The 13,454-nt window shown below is 44.7% G+C and overlaps 1 protein-coding gene and 1 pseudogene across 1 annotated transcript in view; both read left to right on the top strand.

Annotated features, from left to right (window-relative positions):
- The window catches only part of BCAR3 (breast cancer anti-estrogen resistance 3), a 281,941-nt gene that overhangs the window by 80,459 nt on the left and 188,028 nt on the right, over positions 1 to 13,454 (top strand). The window lies entirely within an intron of this gene.
- Positions 826 to 7,613, top strand: LOC105510337 (annotated as a pseudogene).

Raw genomic sequence — 13,454 nt, 5'->3', positions numbered from 1 at the left:
CCCACAGAAAGAGCCTGGTCATGAGTGGAGCTGTGCCTGCAGCAAGAAGTTTCCTTACACTTCCTAGTGACATGGCTAATACATTCTTTTTTTTTAAGCTAATTTATATAGGGTTTTACCATTTGCAACTAAATCTAATGCAGCCACAACAGCATCCAAATTTGATTTCTCAAACTTATCTTTATTTTATTAGTCTCCATAATGTCTCTCATATCTGTCCCTTCCTTTTCATCCTCACTGGAGTGAGTAAAGCACCCGCTGCCATGCTTCATCATACTTTATACCTGGAAGACACCCTTCTGCTCCCCGTTTCTCATTGAGTCTCACCCAAAGTCAGACCTTTATCACCTTATAAGCGGGATTATTGCTGAGCCCGCATTGAAAATCATGAAAGATCAAAGTCTAATACCTTAATTCCTAGTGCAAGACTTCCTTTGATTCTAGTCTTTCTTTTCAACCCTCCTTTTCCCCATTTGTCTCTTAGATGACCTCTCTGAATGGTTAGCCTGAAAACTCCAGAAATGCCTTTTTTTTCCTGTGGGCCACATTTATTCATTCATTCACCATGGCCTTTTGTATGCCAGGCACTTGCTGGGTCTCTGCCTGGAACACCTGCTTTTTTATCTGAATCCTGTTCCTGCTTTCACACCTAGTTTATGTTACCCTTCCTCCAGCAAGCTTTCCCTGACCTACTGACCCACTCACTGGATAGGTACAGTTTATCCCTGGATCTTTCACTGTGACCCAAGGAATGGAAATCTCTGATTGACCAAATTTCCATTTCTTGCCACCTTTGAGACCAGAGAGGAGCAAGGCATGTGACTGATGGTCCACGTGGACCATGGTAGACAGTGGGACCTAAAAGGAAAAATGAGCCACTGGTCTGTTCCAGCCCTGGACCTCAGCAGCACCTCCTGTGTGGCTCTCTGGTATGCTCACAGCAGCCCGTCAGGCTATCATTTTCTCTTTCTTATGTGTACTTATCTTCTCCTTCCAAATAATGCAAGGGCAGGTGTGTTCCTTCTCTCCCCTGAATCATTTAGCGTGGTGCTTGACACCTAGTGGGCTTTCCAGCAATGTTTGTCATTTGGTTATTTAAATGTTTGATTGATGCAGTTGGCATGAAAATGAAGAAAAAGCAGGAAACTTAAAAAACAAAAATTGTTTGTGAGGCCCCAGTGGCACTCTCTGCTCTACACACTCCTTCCCCTAGCACCCGTAGAGGCCACTTGGTAACACACCCAGGTGCCACCTCTGGCGCTGTCTGGCAGACAGGCTTCCAGCCAAGAACTGCTCCTGCCTCTGCTGAATGCCCAGCTCGTTGTGGAACTGCAGTTACCCTTGGCCAGTGTTGCTTAGGAAATTAGCCAGACACTGGAGGGTTAAAAAACTTCTCTCTTTTTCGTGAAGGGTAGAGAAAGAGAGATCTTTCCTGTCTATAGTATGCTTGGCTTTCGGCGCCTTCCTGTTATCATAATGGTTCTTTGTTGGTAGCAAAAGCCTTTTCAGACCAGTGAGGCAATATTTCACCCTTGGTCACACTTTAAACCTTGTTGTCAGGGGCTAGCTAACTGTGCCGTAGGCTGTGGTTGCATCCGTCTGTGTATATGCTTGTGAGGTTAGTTTGGGGATAATGACTGGCTGGGGTTATACCTAATTTTGCATAATAGTGTTGGGAGAGGGGTAACAGGGTGATAACAGTTATACACCGAATGTTCTTGGCTAGGGAATGCAGGCCCAGAACCTTCCACCATTCCCTGGCATCTGGCCAACCACCCCCATGATGGCCTGAGAAAGGTTCACAGTGCAAACAGCCAGACTTTTCTCCTATTCGGTTCTCAAACAGACTCTCCTCCATTGCCACCCTCTGTCCCTCCTCCCAAATGCAACAGAAAAATAAAGATAGGTGGCAATGATGCCCAGTGGGGTGAACAGAGAGCAGAGAACCACATTGGACCTGATAAAGTGACTTGGTGAACGCTGATAGGCAGACATCACCCCTAGCTTTGGTCAGTATTTCTCAGTTCCCAAGAACGTTTCTCAGCTATTCTCCTCATCCAGTGCCTATGAGTCTGCTATGCTTTAAAAATGACATACACTAGGAAGTGCAAAGCAGAGTAAGGTTAAAATCACCTTTGGGAATCTAGTGAAAGTGTCATAGATTTAGACCATCTTAGAACCAGCTCCCCATTAGGGGTGTTTTCCAGACCAACTCTTTGTCTGCACTGGGACTCTCCTCTTAGGCCTAAGCTGGTCGTCTGGACTCCATCTACAAGATGGCGGCCAGTTCTTCTTCATACTGGGTCTGCCCTGCAGCTTCCAGGTAACACCTGCTCTTTTCCAGCAAGCACTGGCAGGGCTCCCTGGAAACTCTTCTTTGTCCCCCCCTGGCCCTGTATCCTGATGGATCAGGCCAAGGCATTGACATAGAGCAGGACAGACCAGAGGCCACAGCTTTATACTCCTCTTTCTCTGGTCTCTGACAGGAGCAAATGCTAGAGAGACTGCCCACATCTCCCTTATGAACCAAGACACTCGTCCTCCTAACTTCAGGAGTGCTGCCTGCTGATGGGTCCCTCCCTGGGAGTTGCCCTTAGCCAATGGGAGCTGCCTCCCAAAGGTTACATGCCTCAGGCACAAGTGGACAATGCAGCGGTACCAAGGGCTCCTCCTTTCCCTCCATTCAAGATATCTCGGAAGGGCCAACTTGGCTTCAGAGCTCCCTGTGAGATCAGCTGAGGCCTCTAGTACAATTGTGCATTACTCAACTCTGTGTCTGAGCCTCCGTCTCTCACTCCCTCATGGATGTTGTTCCCAAGATCACATTTGCACATGAATTTCCTTCTCAAAATCTGTTTCCCAGACAACCTGACCCATGGCACTTAGAAATAATGGGTAAGAGGCTGCCAACACAGAGGTCAGCGTGTGCGTTCTGCAGGCTGTACTCACACCAGCAAGGAAGCTGTGTGGTGAGAGAAGCAATGCCTGGAGACTGTACACCCAAGAGTTTGGGAGGGTGATGAACGAATGACCTAGAGGAGGAAGAGTTGACTCTGGAGGATGCCTGCCTTGCCCTCTGCAACCCATGCAGGGTTGCCTTTTCCCAATTGAAGGAAGAGGAGAGAAAAAGAAGTACAGAGGAGTCGTGATGTTTGCTGAAGGGTCAACTATTTATACAACAGTTAACCAGACACATGTTGCAAAATGATCCTACTCCTTGTTGCCCAGGCAAACTCACCTCCCAGTCATGGCTTCTCTCCACTGAAAGTTGGCCTGGGAATTGGTGCAGTGAGACTTCCCAGCAGCTGTCTCAGCAGAGCGAGATGTGAATGCAAAGTGGACATCAGAGAAAAGAGAAAATGGGGGCAGCTGCTGTCTGCTCCACTCCTCTGTGGGAGAACAGGGGTATGGAGGAGAGAGATCATCAGGTAGGCCTGGCCCCACTTCTTTGGCCAGGCTTCAGCCACCAGGCCCCATGATTGTGTGCCCCTTTTGGAGGACCACTCCTCACTATAACAGAGAACAGGAGTGAAGAACGTCTTTCTCTTTGCATTTCAACATGGATTCCAGAGGCTAAACACACTAACCTGCCCATCAGACCTAGAACAGACCCCAACCAGCAGAGACTTTCCTGTGTGGGAGCTGAGCTGGAACTGCAGCTAGTCAGGGGACATGCCTGCAGGTCCTCCCTACCCGTCCCTGACTCCAAAGAGGCCAGTCCAGCTCAGCCTCTCTGCCTCTCCCATTCCAGACAACTCTAAAAGCCTAGAGTGTAAATTGTGTAAGGCCAGGTACCCCCACATTGGGGGATAACCATTACATAGCACTTGGCACAGCAGCCATAGGAATGCCAGGGATAGTCATCAAAGCCATGAGACTCTGAGTGCTGTTGGTGCCAAAAATCACTCTAACCCTTCCCAGAAGCTGCACCTGGGCATTCCCTGGAGTGTTCCTTATGGAGCACGGACAATGGGCACAGACACACTTCTTTCCAAATGGAATATTGCCTCTTAGGAACTAACCAAGGCCTCTTCAGTTTCTGTTAAGGTTTTTGTTCAAAAGTAATTTTTAAAAATGTGTTTTATAACCATTTTAATTGGAATTAGAAAATCAGCACATATACTGACTTGCTTCATCAGCTTTTCCCCAACCTTTAAGAGATCCCAGAGAATAGGAGAAATGAAATGCAAACTTTACAAGAACTTGTATAACATAAAGTGGTGCTGGGCTCTTCAGTTAGTCACCAGGGTGGTTCCTGGCATGAAGCACCAGCCATTCGTGTCCCATGCAAAGGAGGGCTCTGGATGACTTTGGGGTGGTGGGGTGTTGATTATTAGACCAGGGAGTGGTATTACAGAGATAGAATGGCTTGGGAAGGAGTTAAGAGTGAGCACTCCAGTAACAGCCTTTGAGTGACCCTGGGCCAGCCATTGTTTTCTAAAAGAAGGGGAACCCAAGCCACCAAGGGCACTAACATACAAGGGGGAAAGAAAACAATTCTAGACCACTGCATGCAATTAAAGAGCAGCTTAGTTTGGTTCTTTTAGGTTATAGACCACTCTCAAATCCTACTTATCAGTTCTGTGCATTTTGTCTGTGCTATTGGCAGTTATCCACAATCCACTGAAATAGTCAGAGGCTCTAGACAGGAGAGCCACAAAGCCTGTGAAACTGGGGACATATTCTCCCTACTCTTACTTGTGAAGGGCAGGTGAACTTCAGTAACAAGCTGGCTCCTGCTATGGGAATTCCCACTCTGTTTGGCTTGAGCCCTGGAGTCAGTGTGACTCCAGATAACCTTGAGATGGGACACACAAAAAATTTAAATGATACAAAAGTCCCTGTCATCAGATATTATCTGAGATAATTTTAAGTGATTAAATGTTTCCTCCCTTTTGCATGCACGCACACACATGCACACACACACACACACCACACACATACTTCTTCACTCTATATCTTTTTATATATAGCTTAATGATGGAGATACATTCGGAAAAATGCATTATTAGGTGATTTTATCGTGCAAACATCATAAAGTGCACTTATACAAACCTAGATGGTATAACCTGCTGCATACCTCCGCTATAGGGTATAGCCTATTGTTCCCAGGCTGCAAACCTTTACAGCATGTTACTGTACTGAATACTGTAGGCAACTGTAACAGAATGCTAAGTATTTGTGTATCTAAACATGTCTGAACATAGAAAAGATACAGTAAAACTACAATATAAAGATTTAAAATGGTACACCTGTATAGAGCACTTACCATGAATGGAACTTGAAGGACTGTAAGTTGCTCTGGGTGAGTCAGTGAGTGAGTGGTGAGTGAATGTGAAGGCCTAGGACATTACAGTACGCTACTGAGGACTTTATAAAGACTGTACATTCAGGCTACACTAAATTTATTTTAAAACTTTATTTTTCTTTCTTCAATAATACATTAACTTTTTAACTTTATAAATGTTTTGTTTTTTTAACTTTTTGATTCTTTCACAATAACACATAGCTTAACATACAAAAACGTATAGCTGTGCAAAAATATTTTCTTTATATTCATATTTGGTAAGCTTTTATCTGTTCTTAAATTTTTTTACTTTTAAAGTTTTTTTTGTTGTTGTTAAAAACTAAGACAAAAGCACACACGATTAGCCTCAGCCTAGGCAGAGTCAGGATCATCAGTATCACTGTGTTTCACCTCCACATCTTGTCCCACTGGAAGGTCTTCAGGGGCAACATACATGGAGCTGTCCTCTCCTAGGATAACAGTGCCTTCTTCTAGAATACCTCCTGAAGCACCTGCCTGAGGCTGTTTTACAGTTAACTTTTTTTTTTAGTCAGGGTACACTCTAAAATAACATAAAATTATAGTATAATAAACACATAAACAAATATAATAGTCATTTATTATCATTATCAATTATGATATACTCTACATAATTGTATGTGCTAGGCTTCTCTATGACTGGCAGTGCAATAGGTTTGTTTACACCAGCATCACCTCAAACATGTGAGGAATGCACTGCACTGCGATGTTACCGCAGCCATGACATCACTAGACAACAGGAATTTTTCAGCTCCATTACAATCTTATGGGACCACTGTCATAGATGTGAGTCATCACTGACTGTATTTATGTATTTCTGATTCTTCATCTGCACAATGGAGATAAAAAAGAAAGTCTGGCTCAGTTTCACCTCTGAGATATGTTGTATGGGTCAAATCATATTATGCAAGCTCTCCAGAAAGATGAAGTGCTGTAGAAATGGAAGGCATTTCCACCAAAAACCGTAATTTCATCACTTGTTATCTGATTACTCTCTACCTTGCCCTTTGTGTTCAGGGAACAATGGAGGCCTGCGATTTAAACTCTCAGTGATCTCCGTGTTGACAACACCAAAGCTAGAGGAATCCGTAGGATGTGGGCATGGTTTTCCCGGAAGGCTGACTGAGCAGTTCTGCAAATGTGTTTGCAAGTACAGGGCGGAATTTCATCCAGCCTTGGAACCTTGAGCCAAGACTCAGCATCAGCAAAGCCAAAAGTTTCATTTCTTCAACTGTGGGAGTGCTAGACCCACCCTTTAGATGGCCATTCAGTTTTAAGTTCAATAAGCATTTTGATTGAGAAATACTTTGCTGAAGGGTAAAAAGTCCTTGGCTTTGAAAGACGAATGATGAGCAGTTCAGTGGCCCATGTCACAGTCTGGGCACCTGCCAAAGGTGACTCCCTGGGAGGGGCATCTTAGTCACAGAGCCAGTGCCTGCTGTAGGTGTGCAGGGCTCCAGAAGGGTGCACGTGTGTCTGTTCGTGTGTGTGTTTGTGTGTGTGTGTATGTGTATGTGTGTGTTGGGGGAAGGGAGCAAGGTTGCGGGAGCATTTCTTATCTGCTCTTCTGTGCAAGATTTCCTGTGATTTAAGTCACATTAAAGTGCCCATAAGCCCATAATGCAGAAGAACCCCAAAACCAGCCCAGCAGCTAACCATGGTAGCAAGGAGGTGCTGGTCTTTAGATAGTCAGAAGTGACACTTCTGAGCTCTCAGACAGTCACCGGGTTGAGCTCCCCATTAAAGTTCCTAATGGAAATGTTTCCCCCTGCCAAATCTGGAATAGTTCTGGTCTCGTGTGTGTGTGTGTGTACCCACGTGTGCATGAGCGCATGCAGTACAGGGTCTGCATGCCTAAAGCAGATGAAATTCTGCAGAATGGCTACCTCACTAGACAAAGTCAAGAAGACAGACCGAGGAGAGAGAGGTTGATGTGTCTCCACTACCAAGTGATAGACTTCTCTGAACCAGTGAGACATTCCATCCAACAACATGAAACTGGCTACATACCCTTGAGATGTCAATGTTGAAAGTGTAGCTGCATCTTTGTTCTTCACTGTTATGAAGTTGGGTGCAACACAGCCCGAGTGGAATACAAAAACACCACTTGGAAACACATGATCTGGATTTGAATCGCAGCTCTATCATTCACCTGCTATAGACTTTGAGCAAGACCTCTCTGAGGTTATTTCTTCACAGTAGGTAGAGATAAGACCTACTTCAAAGATTCTTAAAGTTGAACCTACCTGAGTCAATGAATGCAAAAATGTTCACATTTAAACTGTAATTTCAAAGCACAATACAAGTAAATAGCATTAATATCGTTAAAGAGATTAACTTAGCACTGTGCATCACATGATTCATCACGGGCCATCTGTGAGATAGCAAATAGACAGGTGAAGCCCACAGCAATAAAAAATATTGCCATAGCTATAACCAGTGCACTGTTCCTTTCCTAAACAAACAACAAACAAATCTTGCCAGAGTCAAAAGGCAACAGTTTCGACTGCTTTTTCTGTTTTCTCAAAAGGCGGCCTTTCTTCAAGCTTAGTCCCTTCTCTATGAGAAATGGTGAAGGAGGCACTTTCTTTGTTAGAGCTATGGAGAGTGGCCCAGTGTGGATCAAACCAATGTCCTGCCTTCCCTGGGCTCACAGACAACACTTAGAAATGTCAGAGCTCAGATCACCTCCAACACTTTTTCCTTCATCCAAGAAAGTGTGTCCGAATGCAAATGAGAGCAATGATATCGTATGCATACCCAGGAATCCACTTTTCGCTCACTCTTATTTTGAATTCACTCCTATTTCAAACCTTTGGTACTTCCTATTATTGATAACAAATGACTTATGACTCACTTCACAACCGATTGACATGTGATGGCGCAACTGAAAGTCCAGATTGAGACAAATGTCTGCAACCGTGGGTGGAGGCAGGAATTTGTTTTATGCATCTTAGAATTTCCAATGCCCGGGTAGATGCTCACTGCTGACTTGAATTGGCCCTAGCCTGGGAAGGAGAAACCTCACAGCTCCCTACCCATGAGCTCTGGGGCCATTCCTAATGCAGAGGGGCTAGTTGGGTAGTCATAGCCCTTTTAGGAGCATCACAGTCATGACAGGAGACCAGAAATGGCCTCTACGGGAGATTTCAATGTAGGACAAACCAGCTCCCTTCACACTCTGTGGTAGTGACAGTGTTAAGTGGAGGAGTAAGTGCCCAGCTTCCTTCATGCCTGCCTTTGAAGAGGGTGACCTCTTGCCAGCAAGAAGTGTCTGAGGTTTGGGCTTGGTGAGAGCTGGATGAAATGAGTGTGCAGGTGGTACTGCCCAGGGAATAAATGTGAAAAGTCAAAGCAAACCTGCAAGCGCACAGCAAAGAGATGCATTCTGAGCTGTGTTCCTAATGACATTCAAAATCACATGCTTCTATCTGGGTCATGTGGGTGGATCTGTAACCCAGGACATCCACAGATACCAGGGCCAAAGTTGGCATGGCTGTTCCCCACCAGGCTGGGAAGGCCTTGCCAGGGCAGCAGCCCCAGCCACACGCCCTTGTGTTGGAGCAGTCTGGAGGCTGCCAGTCTGTGGGGCTGGCTGAGAGCACCAGCATGTGGGGAATCTTCTAGATAATTTGTCACAAATGTGCTAATGGCTCTGGGGGCCAAGAGGAAAGGGGTGATATAGCATGTTTGGAGATTGAAATGTGTAAATGAGTTGCTCTGTGAATTATTTGATATTTTCTTCTTGCAGTTTAGAAGAAAACTAGGTCTGATGGGCTTGGCCAAGGTTTATGAGGCAAAGCAGGGCTCCTGAGGTGAAGCTGCATGGCTGTTTGAGCCTGAGGCATGGCAGTATTGCTATAGTCTGTAAACCTCTCTGGTGATTCCAGGCCAGCTTGGTACCAGGTATAAAGTTACCCAGGTCAGAAAATGCAGAGGCTTCATTCCTTTCTTGAAAAAAGGGAATTGTAGGTAGCAAGTGGGAAAAGAGAGGAACCAGAGGAACCAAATATTTAAGGGCATAAGGGGAAGGCCGTCACAGCGGAAGTCCAGAGGTTTATGTTGACAGTCTTGCTGTCACCCGCTGCGTGGGAGGAGTCAGCTGCAGCTTAGGGGTGGGCTTCACAGTTAGGCCAAGCCGAGGTATCAGCCCCGGCTATGCCACTTCCTCCCCATGGAACTGAAGTTGTTAGCCCCTTGGTCTTCAGTTTCCTCGCTGTGTAAGAGGAAAATGATGACTTCCTCCCTGAGTTCTCGTCAGGATGAAGGGAGGTGAGTGTGCAGGGCTTACCATTGTGCCTGGTGTTTGGTGTTGTTTCTTGGTCATCATGGTCATTGTTACCCGGTGTGACTATTCTGATTACCATAGCTGCATCACACACAGCACAAATTTAGGGCAGAAAGACCCCAACTATTTTTTATCATGCTCATAGATTCCACGGGTCAGAAATTCAGAAATGGCACAGCAAAGAGGACTTGTCACTGCTCCACGATATCTGGGGCATCATCTGGGAGGGGTAAAGATCCAGGGTATCTTGACTGTTGGAACCTGGAATCACCTCAAAGCTCATTCACTCACATGTCTTGAGCCTGATCTGGGAGGGACTTGATGGTTAGGACTGCCAGCCAGAGGGCCTACACGTGGCCTCTCTGTGTGGCTTCCCCACAGCATGGTGGTCTCAGGGTAGTTAGACTTCTAACACAGTGCCTGGTTTCTCCCAGAGCAACTGTCCCAAGAGAACCAGGCAGAAGCAGAATCACCTTTTCTGACCTAGCCTCAGAAAGTTGTGGTATTCTGTTGGTTGTAAGTGAGTCTCTAAGGTCAGCTGTCTGTATTCAAAGAAAAGGCAGCTCTAGATGGGAAGACTGTTAAAGAATTTTAAAACCATCATAGTGACTACGGAAAATTATAATGCCTTATGCTCATGGAATGTTTACAGTTTCAAAAGCCCATTCACTTGATCCTCACAGTGCCTTTGAGTGGTAAGCAGGACAGGTAGCAAAATCTCATTTTGCAGATGTGGAAACAGCCTCAGAAAGGCCACGACTTAACTCCCCTGAGCTATAAGATGAACAGTTTATACAAGATGCCCTCACTGGTGCCTGAAATGCAGTGGTTTTCCGTTCCTTGCTGAAGGAGGCAGTCCTGAGCAGTTGGTTTTAGTGAAGGAAGCAGTCTGATCAGAACTCTATTTGCTCTTTGAACAACTTTTGTGACTTCCTGGGCCAAACCGACTTGCTTCCACTTAGCTCACACCTGGATTCTTGAAGGCAGCTAATTTTAGATTCTTTGGTCTGGTGCCAAATATCAAAGGAGAGTTGAAAGAATAATCTTTGCTCAATTGTAGTACAAATTCCTTCAACTGAGACCAATTCTGGTGCCTCATATTAAGATAAGGAAACCCCCATTTATCATATATCTTTAAGCTGAAACATTTCAACCAAAGCATGAAAAGCAAAAAAAAAAAAAAAAAAATCAAGATAATCTTTAAGCAAATTACTCACTGAGCAAATACCAAGAATGAAGATTTTTAAGAGTATAAAATTACTAAATTTGTGCAGGTGCAATTTGCTTTTTGTAATACTTGTGTTCCTGATTTGGTGAGTGGAAATTAAACATGTATACTTTAAGTCTATTTTAAATTAACTTAAGAGTAATATGAGAATGGGGAATTTCCTAGTAAAGGCTCCTGTGCAAATTTACTTCCTAGTTTCGGTTTTGTTAATTTGGGTTTCTAGAGATTGGATTTTCTTTTTTTTCTTTCTTTCTTTCTTTTTTTTTTTTTTTTTGACGGAGTCTTGCTTTGTCACCCAGGCCGGAGTACAGTGGCGTGATCTCAGCTCACTGCAAGCTCCAGCTCCCGGTTTCATGCCATTCTCCTGCCTCAGCTTCCTAAGTAGCTGGGACTCCAGGCTCCCGTCAACACGCCCAGCTAAGTTTTTGTACTTTTAGAAACCCCGTCTCTACTAAAGCCAGGATAGTCTTGATCTCCTGACTTCATGATCCACCCGCCTTGGCCTCCCAAAGTGCTGGGATTACAGGCATGAGCCACCTCGCCCAGCCCATGATTTATATTTTGAAAAGTGCTGTGAGGGAAGGGTAATAGGAAGGAGAACCATGAAGAAACATTAACCAAAACTTAAACCCAAGTGTGTTCTTCATTAGTGGCTCTGAAAGCCATTGTGAGAGATTAATATGCAATTACCACACACACACGTGCGTGCGCACACACCCCCCCCCACACACATACCATTATTTCTTTTGTTGAAGGATACAGTAACATTTCTTTGAGACCTATACAATGCCCTGTAGTTATTGCAGATCATCTTGTAATTCTAAACTTAATGATAATTTAGTTTTTAAAACTAAACTGGCACATTATGGTGGTGAGGCTACTTGAGGACCCAGTCAAATGTTGATTCAGCACCTTCATTGTCTTCAGCATTGTGTTGGGCATTGTGGGAGTTAAAAGAAGCATAGGACACAGTTACTATTCCCATGTACCCCAATCTAGCTGGAGGGCTGAGACATACACACAGTCCACAGTGAACAAGCCAGGTTTGTATACAACATTATGTAAAGCAAGAATAGAGTTCCAGGCCATGCGACACTATGGAAAAATATATAGGTCAGTATTTGAAGTACTATTAATTGTGCAGACAATAAGAATATATAGGTCAGTATTTGAGGTGCTTTTAATTGTGCAGATAGTAAGGACAAAAGAAGACTGGTGCAGTGAGAAATAATATCGAGAAGGATGGTGACCAAAGGGGCTACTTCCCTTTAATGAAGAGTCAGAAGTTAAAAATCACAAGATCATTGAATATGGCCAACCGAAGTCCAGTCTGGAATGGCATTAATAATCAAAGTATCTGATCCAAGGGATGGAGTCAGGCACAGTGCTAAGGGCTTCTAGATGGAAATACATCTTGGGGATGGGTAAATGACAGAGTTGGAGATCAAGTTAGGTGAAGGAAAGGATATGGCAATTAGGATGCAACTCTTTGTGAGTGGATAGTAAAGAGGGAGATGGGTGCTGGTCAGTGGGGTATGGGGGAGCTGGCCACTGAAATGGAATTCAGAAGACAGTGCAAAAGCCCAGGCAAGCAAGCTAGCCCCAAAAGTGGGCATTCAGCTGGCTCTGCCCTCCAAGATGAGCAATGGCTATCTGTCTATGCTCAATCTGAGCACCTAACTCAGTACCTAATATTGAGTGGGTATTCAATAAAGAAGTGTTGAATAAATAAATGAATGAATTAGGAAATGAGGAAGAAAAGGAGGCACCTAGGGCTCTGTTTACTCTAGGGTTGTTGTTTCCAGGGCTCAGGGAAGCAGACATTTCTACTCACTAAAGGTGAGGCCCTTCCAATGAACCACCAGGATTGGTTCTCAGTCAGGACCAGAGGCACTTGCTGGGTCATTACTGCTGGCAGGTGGGTAAGGTTGGAGCAGGCAGGACTCTCCAGAATTATAGTAAACAAAAGCCTAGAGGTTTTCATCAGCGTGGCATGTACAGGAAACACAAGCAGTTGAGCATGGCTGGAGCATAGTGCACTGGGGGAAGTGGCAGGAGATGGAACCTGAGTGTCATGCTAAAGGGTTCAGATTTTATCCTCAAAGCAATAGAGAGGTGCTGAAAGATTTTAAACAGCAAAGTAACAAGGTCCAATTTACATTCAGGAAAGACAGTTCTGATAGCAGCTCAAATTAGATGGAATGGGAGAGATGAGAGGCAGGGAAACTCACTAGGAGGCTATTTTGATAGGGCAGGTGAGCACTAATGAGACCCTACACTGACAAAGTGGTACTGGGACACAGGGGAGAGGACAAAATCAAGAGATAGGTTCAAGGTTCATTTAATGTCACTGGGTGAAGATGATGCAAATAGGATGTGATGCTGTTACTCAAGATTGGAAGTATAAGAGAAGGATCCCTATGGAAAGTAGTGGGTAGCCCCTATACTGTCTGCAACAATGCTGGGCACAGACACGACAGCTTGTGCTATTGGACACTGAACACTACTTCTAGAACCTGGACATAGCAGCATCAATCCTCACCTGAATGGAGCCTGCCAGTGCATGCCTTTTGAGCCTGGTTTCCCATTCAAAGGTGGCTTTCAGGTGCCTC

This window comes from Colobus angolensis, unplaced genomic scaffold, assembly GCF_000951035.1.
Source record: "Colobus angolensis palliatus isolate OR3802 unplaced genomic scaffold, Cang.pa_1.0 Scaffold186, whole genome shotgun sequence".
Taxonomy (NCBI): Eukaryota; Metazoa; Chordata; class Mammalia; order Primates; family Cercopithecidae; genus Colobus; species Colobus angolensis.
This window is presented reverse-complemented; position numbering and strand designations above follow the sequence as displayed.